Source organism: Adiantum capillus-veneris, unplaced genomic scaffold, assembly GCF_014529385.1.
Source record: "Adiantum capillus-veneris isolate H3 unplaced genomic scaffold, ASM1452938v2 Hic_scaffold_832, whole genome shotgun sequence".
NCBI classification, from domain to species: domain Eukaryota; kingdom Viridiplantae; phylum Streptophyta; class Polypodiopsida; order Polypodiales; family Pteridaceae; genus Adiantum; species Adiantum capillus-veneris.
Genome location: NW_028221811.1, coordinates 97827 through 108221, shown reverse-complemented (window position 1 = coordinate 108221; position 10395 = coordinate 97827).

Here is a 10395-nt window from a genome sequence, read left to right as displayed (position 1 = left end):
TATGAAAAGACGAATAAGATAAGATCGTAGAATCTGCACACCATACATGGTGCAGGCAGTAACTGAGGACGAGATAGAAATATCACGATTATACTCTATCAATAATAAACGCAAGAAGGATGCTCAACGAACGTCCAAAGATGATGAGGGACGGCACCTAAAAAAGCAAGAAAAAGAATACGTCAATAATAAAACAGTCCTCAAAATAGAGTGATGTGAGACGCGACATAAGATTCAAGATTGATAACCGCAATATGAATAGTAAAACGCTAAATTTGTTCGCAAAAGCTGACCCTAAAAGTAGAAAAAAGATCGCAGATGCTTCACGAAGACGAAACCTGCATCAAGCTTGATTGAAATAAAAACAACATAACTTTTTGTTACGAACTCCGATTGTTACAAACCCACGACTCAAATCGAAGAGTGTGAGGAGACGAACAAGCTTCTTACCAAAAATACCATTGTGCTTCGCTTCATTGCGTTTTTCTCGTTTCTCCCAATTTTGAGCAGAAGACCCTAAAAAATTGAGTTGAAGTTGAGGGAGTCAAAAGACAAATCAACAAGTAAATATAATCAATGATTCACCATATCGATTAGCAATAAACGCTACACAAAACACCAATTATATTCTTCTTAACATAAAACAATCACATTTAATAAAAATCGATCCTCAAAAATAAAATTTGTAGCAATTCTGAAACTTACACATGAACCGCACTAGTCTGTTTTGTCACCATGAAATGAATCGTCGCATGATCGTTCCCGCTCTGATACCATGTTGAGATGTAGAGAGAGAGAGAGAGAGAGAGAGAGAGAGAGAGAGGGAGGGAGAGATGAGACAAGAGACACATCATGTACACTCCCAAAGACTGGTTCATACTGAAGACAAGATACATATATAAGTGAGACCAAGTTGAGTAGAGTGAGCCATATATAACTCCAATACTTCTCACCTTCCGACATCTCCCTTTCAGGATAGCTGGTCAACCACTCTATGATGTTTGATGAATTTGCTATTTTATCGACCCCTTGTCGATTTGACTTGTGGATGCTTCTATGACTGAGCTATAAGCCTTAGAATGGCCATGCTTATCCTGCATTTGACTTCGGGCAAACTTCGGGCAACTGCAAGTGTTGCCTCACTTTCTTGCTGCTTCCTGGAGCCCTCTGTTGCCTCGGATTTTCTCACAAGAAGGCCCCGTGCCTACTTAGAATATCCTATATTCTTGTTGGATTTACTATGTCTTCTGTGTTGTGAATAAAAATTTCATTACTGCTGTAAGGGTACTTTTGACTAGCATGTGTAGATTTAATGAAGTTAATTTACGCAATTTTTAACCAGGCCAGGTCTTTAGTCCGACTACATCACTTGCAGTACCTGGAATACCTGTAGTTGCTGAGAAGAATTTTTTTGGCAGGTTTATTTTTCTTTTCTTGGAAAATTATGGAATCAGAAACTTGGAAGCTCTTTTTGGGGCCTTAGTATCAATTATGGCCGTATCGTTCGCGTGGATGTTTAACCCACTCATGTAGTCTTCCTTTCCCTGATTGCTAAAAATTTCCAACTTGGGCCATGTTTCCTTTTGGCAGGTCTTCTGATTCCAAGGATTCCATCAGGCACTACAAGTCAGGCTGTTGCGTAGTAGGTGCACTCATAATGCCACACAACATTTTTCTTCACTCAGCTCTAGTCCAGTCGAGAGCTATTGATATTTCCAGTAGCTCCAATGTGAAAGAAGCTCTTCGATACTTGCCAATCGAGTCGGCTTCTGCTATATTTATCTCTTCCATTATAAATGTATTCGTTGTATCAGTATTTGCTAAGGCCTTCTTCGGGACCGATGTTGCCGAATCAATTGGCCTTGCCAATGCAGGAGAGTATCTTCAAGCGCAATATTATGGGGGTGGTTTCTTTCCGATACTTTACATCTGGGCAGTTGGGCTTCTCGCTGCTGGGCAAAGTAGTACGATGACTGGAACATATGCAGGGCAATTCGTGATGGCAGGTTTCTTAAATTTCAGGGTGAGAAAGTGGGTGCGAGCGGTCATTAAACGGACAGTAGCACTTTCTATGCTATGTGATTGCATCTTAAGAGACACCCTCCCTTCGCATCCACTGAAAAATGCCCGGAGCTCCTTGGCCCTAACCAAGTTGGGCATCTCCTGCAATCACTGCTTTACAAAATCATGAATACCCTATGGACATATCTTGCAATCTTCCTAACCCCTTGCCTTCAAGGTGCAAGTGTATGTGACTGCATTTGGAGAGACACCCTCGCTTCGCATCCGCCGAAAATAGCCTAGAGATTCTTGGCCCTGCCCAACTTGGGCATATCCCGCAATCAGTGCATTCCAAGAGACGACATCCCGGACCGGAAGCTCCTCAAGCACTTTCTATGCTTTATGAAGTGCACCCCATTTGGCATACATGCGGACAAGGCAGTGCCACATGTCCTCACTTTACAGCCGCTAAACACAGCCCATAGCTTCAAGATGCAAGCATATGTGATTGCATCCGCAAAGACACCCTCGCTTTGCATCCGCCCGAAATAGCCGAGAGCTTCAAGATGCAAGCGTACGTGATTGCATTTGAAGAGACACCCTCGCTTCGCAACCGCCAAAAACTGCTGAGACCTTCTTGGCCCTGACCCTGTTGGTTAAATCCCGCAATCACTGCACTTCATGAGACAAGATGCATCTGAAGAGACACCTTCGCTTCACATCAGCTGAAAACAGCCTAGATTGTATGTGGATTGCATCTAGAGAGACACCCTCCGTCCGCATCCACTGAAAAATTCCCAGAGCTCCTTGGCCCTAACCAAGTTGGGCATCTCCTGCAATCACTGCATTATAAAATCATGAATACCCTATGGACATATCCTGCAATCTTCCTAACCCTTGCCTTCAAGGTGCAAGTGTATGTGATTGCATTTGCAGAGACACCCTCGCTTCGCATCCGCCGAAAACAGCCTAGAGATTCTTGGCCCTGCCCAACTTGGGCATATCCCGCAATCAGTGCATTCCAAGAGACAACATCCCGGACAGGAAGCTCCTTAAGCACTTTCTGTGCTTTATGAAGTGCAACACCAAGGCCACACATCCTCACTTTGCATCCGCTAAGCACAGTCGAGAGCTTCAAGATGCAAGTATATGTCATTGCATCTACAGAGACACTCTCTCTTTGCATCCGCCCGATTCGGCCAGGAGCTTCAAGATGCAAAAATATGTGATTGCATCTGAAGAGACACCCTCATTTCATATCCACAAAAACCAGCTCAGACCTTCTTCGCCCTGACCGTGTTGGGCATATCACGCAATCATTGCACTTCATGAGACAACATGCATCTGAAGAGACACCTTCGCTTCACATCAGCTGAAAACAGCCTTGATTGTATGTGATTGCATCTAGAGAGACACCCTCCCTTTGCATCCATTGAAAAATGGCCAGAGGTCCTTGGCCCTAACCAAATTGGGCATCTCCTGCAATCAGTGCATTACAAAATCATGAATAGCCTATGGACATATTCTGCAATCTTTCTAACCCTTGCCTTCAAAGTGCAAGTGTATGTGACTACATTTGGAGAGACACCCTCGCTTCGCATCCCCTGAAAACAGCCTAGAGCTTCTTGGCCCCCCAACTTGGGCATATCCCGCAATCACTACATACCAAGAGACGACATCTTGGACAGGAAGCTCCTCAAGCACTTCCTATGCTATGTGATTGCATCTTGAGAGACACCCTCCCTTCGCTTCAAGATGCAAGCATATGGCATTGCATCTGCAGAGACACCCTCACTTTGCATCCGGCCGAAACAGCCGAGAGATTCAAGATGCAAGTGTATGTGATTGCATCTGAAGAGACACCCTTGCTTCGCATCTGCCAAAAACAGCTCAGACCTTCTTGGCCCTAACCGTGTTGGGCATATCCCACAATCACTGCAATGCATGAGACAACATGCATCTGGAGAGACACCTTCGCTACCCATCAGCTGAAAACAGCCTAGATTGTATGTGACTACATCTGGAGAGACACCCTCCCTTCACATCCACTGAAAAATGCCCAGAGCTCCTTGGCCCTAACCAAGTTGGGCATCTCCTGCAATCAGTGGATTACAAAATCATCAATACCGTATGGACATATCCTGCAATCTTTCTAACACTTGCCTTGATGGTGCAAGTGTATGTGACTGCATTTGGAGAGACACCCTCACTTCGCATCCGCCGAAAACAGCCTAGAGATTCTTGGCCCTGTCCAACTTGGGCATATCCCGCAATCAGTGCATTCCAAGAGACGACATCCCGGACAGGAAGCTCCTCAAGCACGTTCTATGCTTTATGAAGTGCACCACATCTGGCACACATGCGGACCAAGGCAGTGCCACACGCCCTCACTTTGCATCCGCTAGACACAGCCCATAGCTTCAAGATGCAAGCATATGTCATTGCAACTGCAGAGAGTCCCTCGCTTTGCATCCGCCCGAAACAGCCTAGAGCTTCAAGATGCAAGCGTATGTGATTGCATCTGAAGAGACACCCTCGTTTCGCATCCGCCAAAAATAGCTCAAACAAGCTTTTGGCCTTGACATTGTTGGGCATATCCCGCAATCATTCCACTTTATGTGACACCCTTGTGCAATATATATTTTATATATATATATTTGATTTTGGCTGGTTAGAAACAATCCCATCATAGTTTCGCATATATACAAGGTGGTCTCTTTCTTGATTTTGAAAATCCTTGCAAGTACATCTTGGAAAATCTGACATTGTCACAGAGTATGTCACTCCATTTGCACTTGACCACGCAGTTTTAACATAGAAAACATGTGTTTCATTGCAGACCACAGTGACCTCTCACACAAACTCTACTACCATGGTTCTACCCAGTTCAATCTTGCCATGAAATTCCTTTGTTGATCGTGATCTCCACTTCATAATCTTGTCATCTCTAAATTTGGGGTGGATGCCGCTAGCAACTCTTTGGTTCAATGAAACTGTTTCATGAATTCTTGTTTCTAAAGACACTCCTCCTTGCAAAACAAAACCGTTGGCTTGCAATTGAGTTACCTCTTGAGGTTGCAAATTTGTTCCCTTTGTGACCACCCAAACACCGGGAGTTGGTCCTGGTGGCCCTTCAACTATGTTGTGAACCTTCCAAGTGTGCATGTTATTGGAGTTACAAAACCAAATAAACCCTTCTTGATCCCTTCTAGGTTTGAAATAGATTGAGGATATTTCCTGCGACCCCAGCAGCAAGGAGCTCGCACACCATTTTGCGAGTCCATGGAACAATCATTAATAAAATCCGCCCACAACGATATTCATCTTTTGCCCGGATTCTGTTCTTCTTATTGCCCAAATTGATTTTGCTACAGCTACCTCTGGATATGGGACATTCCTTGAAGGATTTTTTGTGTGTTGGAGCCCACCAATTGAAGTTATCACTGTAACATATTTAGGTCGGTGGTTATCGTCCTCCAAGATAATATTTGCATCAGCAAAAACTGGTCTCTTTCTTCTAATACTCTTTTCTTGGGGTATAGTTCTATTCATTCTAGGAAAAAAATAGTAAATAGCTGAAGGACATGTAGAGACACATTCTGGCATTTGTCCACAGTGAGTACATGCCAGTGTGCCATACTGAGAGGAGACCAATCCTTTAGGACATGATTTAACAAGCCAACCTTGCCACTCAGACTCATTGGACATATTTGAGCGCAAATAAAATGGACAATCAATGTTAATGCAATGAAAATGCCCAGAGCGTCTGCTAAATCTAACAATCCCATTAAAACTATTACTACTACAAGTGACATACTCTGTCTACATGTGATTATCATGTATTTGCTCCATACCACTCATACCTGAAGAATCACCAGCTAGTGGCAATTCAAACGCAATGTACTTATCATATTTAGCTGGGAGCTCATTAGTCTGGACCACCTTCTTGGCTTGATGGAGTTCAATATATAAATTGCTTTGCAGTGGCATGCAATTAATCATGTACGTCAATCACACTCGCATTAATCTTTGAGTGATCTACTTTGTGTAGATCATCATTTAAATGATCTCCATTGCTGTCTTCCTTGTCTTGAGAAACTTTGTTGATGCCTGCACCAATTAGATTTTCACTTCTAGCATCTACCTTGTAGAACGGATGCAGCTTATGATCAAGCATAAAGATTGCTCACCATCACCTGATATTGTAGCCTCCAGCTTTACTTGCGGTCCAGATAATGTTAGCGGCGGTCAAAGATAGAAATTGGCATCACGAAGCTCAAAATGTTCTTGCACAGAAGAAACTTCTATCAAATCAATTCTACTTTCAAAAATTAGCACTAGCTTATGTCAACGTCGCGGCCCAAAAGCTATAGCGCATCTCCCCATGGGTTGATAATGTGACAAGCAAAATTTTAGAAATATTGATGCAAATGACAAGGAAGCAGTGGTAGTGTACAGACTGCTACGTCAATGGGTTCAATCAAAGTTTTTAATTTCTTCTGGATTTTTAAACTTGAAATTCTAGTCATAGCTACAAGCCGCTTGAGGAGTTTTGCACGTTCATGTATCCATACTCACGAAACATGGCTTTCTTTAGTATATTATGAAAGAATGATTCTCATTCTCACTATAGAAAAAATTTTACAAACTAAGATCAAATATTTAACAACTGCTTTCCTGAACTGTCCAAACAAAAATGTGCCCTGCCATTATTGTACAATAATGGCAATTTTCACCTACCCTCATGAAACCCAACCGTCTGCCTTGCATTTCTCCTATACAAATCTGCAAAAGAAACTTTTGATTACCTAAATTTGTGGAACATCTTGCTTCTCAGGCTAACTCATTTGCTCATGCATCCTTTCCTAGCCCTGTGTTTGTTCTTTGATGATTGCATTGGTACAAGCCTTCTACGCTTGCCTTGTCTCAAACTCACAGGATCCTACGATTTGCAGTCTACCAAGAGCTCGGCTGTCTCTAATGGCATCCTTTAAGATTCTTCATGGGAAGGCGGGAGTTGTCATTTGCGCGGAAACCCCCGGACGAGATACCTTTGAAAAATAGCTGTAGTCATCCACGCCGGCGTGGATGGCTACAGTCAGTTTGTTTTACATAGTTTATGAGCTAAAATATCTTGGTGGTCGTGCCAACAGAGATAACAATGGTGGTGGAAGCTCGTCAAAGCTTTCTGCCCTTCATTTCATTTGCCCACTTGGTACATGTTTTATGCATGGTCCAAACCTCATTTGGCGGAGAGTGGTGGCGAGCGAGAGCCGGCTACTTCAATAGCATGGCAGAGAGTGGTGGAGAGCGAGAGCCAGACGGCATGCCTCTTGGTGGTTGGGAACCAAAAAATGGACTTGCAGGGTGGGTGAGGTCAGCATAGCCTAGACACTGAGCACCGACATTCTAGTCTCGATAGCTTTTCAAACTACCTGTAGCAATCCACGTCGGCGTGGATGGCTACAGGAAGTTATTTTACCAAAGCGTGCAAGCCTCCTCATAACACCGGCCACAGCGGGGAGGAGGGAGTTGACCGGTGCTGATGTGGCAGAGCATGCGTTAGGAGGCAGCCTAGGGATGGCATTGCATCCATGTGAGGCCGGAGCCTGTGTCTAGTATGAGGTGAAAGGTGCGACCGTTGCTGCCAACTCAGAGGACCCCATTTGCCATGCCATCCGCTCCGGTTTCACCCTCCACAACATCCCCACCCAGTTCTGGGAGTTCCATGATCGCATGCAGCACTGGCTTCTTCCTATCACAACAAGATGACATACTGTAAGCACTCATATACTTGACGCTAGTAGGCTCATTGGCAATGGAAACGCAAATCTGTGCAATTTGTAATTAATGAGCTTTGTATTAATGTGGAGCATGGGCGTGCAAGTTGGCCAGTTAACTCGCCCATGCTGCCCCGCGTCTATTTAATCGGTTCTCTAATCAATTTAAGGCTACTATTGTGTATGGCTTCTTTTCATTAGCAAATGTGTTGACAATGGAACTTCAACTACTAGTTAAGTGTGGGTTTTGAATTGTGTTGTTTTTCGACGCCATCTCATGACATCATCTTATGATATAAGCAGTAGCTTCAATCAAATTTGTGAATCCTGGGCTTTGATTAATATGGAGAAAATGTCTGCAACTCCACAGTTGGATCAGGAATGCATGCTTGAGATTTAATATGGTGTGCATGCTTGCCACGATTAAGGTTATGCCTGCTAATAAACAAGGTGCCCAACTATCACGAGGGGGCACTCTCTCTCATCCATGTCTATTCGCATGTGCACCACAATATTCGTGATCATCTGCCCTATAGACCCTGACTAGCACAATAAGTTTTAGACAAATTCTCACTATAATTCCTACATATTGTGGACTACGACATCATCACATGAGCTGTGGAGAGCATGCCTAGCTAGGTGCAGTACCTCGAGCTGGCACTCCGCTGCTCCCAACCGCACCAATCTAGGTATGCCCTCTCCATAGCTCATGTGATGATGTCGTAGTCTACAATGTGGGAATTACAATAATGTCATCTACATGAGCTACCGCTTGGAGTGGTGGCATATAGCTGCACTGGTTGATGTTGATCATGGGAGAATCGAGAGCCTATGACAAGGCAAAGCATCCAGCAGTGTTTATAAGCTTCCCTTGACAGAGACCATTTGCAAGGAGTGCTTGTTTCAGAAGTGTGACGCTTGATTAATTTGAAAGAGTCGCACGAGGGTTGTCACACCAAACTGAGCCACCGAAGGGAAAGAATAATGCAGGCAGAAGTGTCCCCCTGATGCGCAACAAGGTAGAGGAGGGCCCTTAGAGGAGCTATCGCTTGTTGTGAGCTAAAGATGCTACGTAGTGTTGCTTGGACAATTGCCGAACAGCCGCGTAAAGAGGCTTAGACATAAAAACATTGTTGCTCTCGTTGCAAGGGACCGATTCAAGCATAGTCTCCGATTGGCTAAGTCGCTCTGCGATGATGAGCTTGGTGTGTAAGGAATGGCATTGCCTACAGGTGCACATGCGAACTGAGCTACATTCTTGTTACAAGGATGTAGGCCATGCACACCTGCGAAGCTATGTGTTGGGGTATAAAGCCCAATGTGGTCGCCCAGGTAAGTGGGCGGGCCGCCAGGTATGTACACAAATTCTTTTGTAAAAACCTAATAAGAACTCACTATGCTCTACACATTACAGTAGAGCGCGTTCACCATATCGTCGTGCTCTTCTTCTCGCACTCTCTCTCGCGTCGCACTTCCGCTCATACTCCTTCAACTGGTATCAGAGCTCAGATCGAGGCTCGGTGCAGCACTGCAGGAGGCTAGAGTCACCAGCTCAGATTGGAGTGAAATTCGACAGGCGAAGACACGGCCCCAAATCCTGTGGGACAGCCCAAAGGGCTAGGTGTTCTCAGAATTTCATTCTGAGGTCATCTCGGTCACCGTTCGGCTTCGACAAAGGTCTGCGCAGGCCATTTTCGACTACGTGGTCTCGGCGGGTGTAGATCCGACTCTGCAAATTTGGGGTTTTTGGCCTACGACTGCAGGTGCTGAGGATATCGACACTCCCAGAGTGTTGATTTATGGTTGTCTACACATCGAAGGACGGCTCACAGTTCTTGGAGGTGTGTCACATACGACACGGACGCATCTACACACAGTTTGTAGGCGACATCCACTAGTTCATCAGGTAGCTTGTGTTTGCTGCTTGATATTCCAGATTTCATCCTGACATTGCAGGTACTTCCACATGGGATGTATTGTCAGAGATGATGTATGCATCTTGAGGTTTTGCTGGCTGTGAGTCACGCAGCAAACAACCGCTGCAGCGGTTACAGCATACAGTGGGAAATTTGTGGATGTATGACTTTGTGGGAAGTCTATGTACTGCCAGATTTACTGCAGCCTTTGTTAAGGGTCGAGTGAGGTTTTATTGAGCTGGGGGATTCTCGAATGTTGAGATCCTTTCGGTGATACAGGTCTTGGAGCGATCCCTCGAGCACCCTTAGATAGGCAGCTAGGATGTATTGACTGTGAGTTAGACAGTTGGGATTGCATCTTTTCTTTACTACCGTTGAGGCATTGTCGCAGTCTATGCTTACAGGACAGTGACAGGACAGTCAGAGACAGTACAGGTGCAGGACAGGTTTACCCGTAGCTTACAGTGTCAAAGAGACAGTGGTTTTTTTTGAGTTGTTTTTTTGGTCTGTTTTTTAGTACACCAGAGCCATTTTACAAAGGAGACTCTGCCAAATTTTTGCAGAATCTGAAGCTTTCTTGGTTCATTTGACAGGTTGATATTGGTTCAGAGGTCAGTTTACAGGGGAAACTCTGCCGAATTTTTCCCAGGAAAGTAAACTACTGTGAAGCGTAGCTATGGCTTGGATCACAGGCCCCA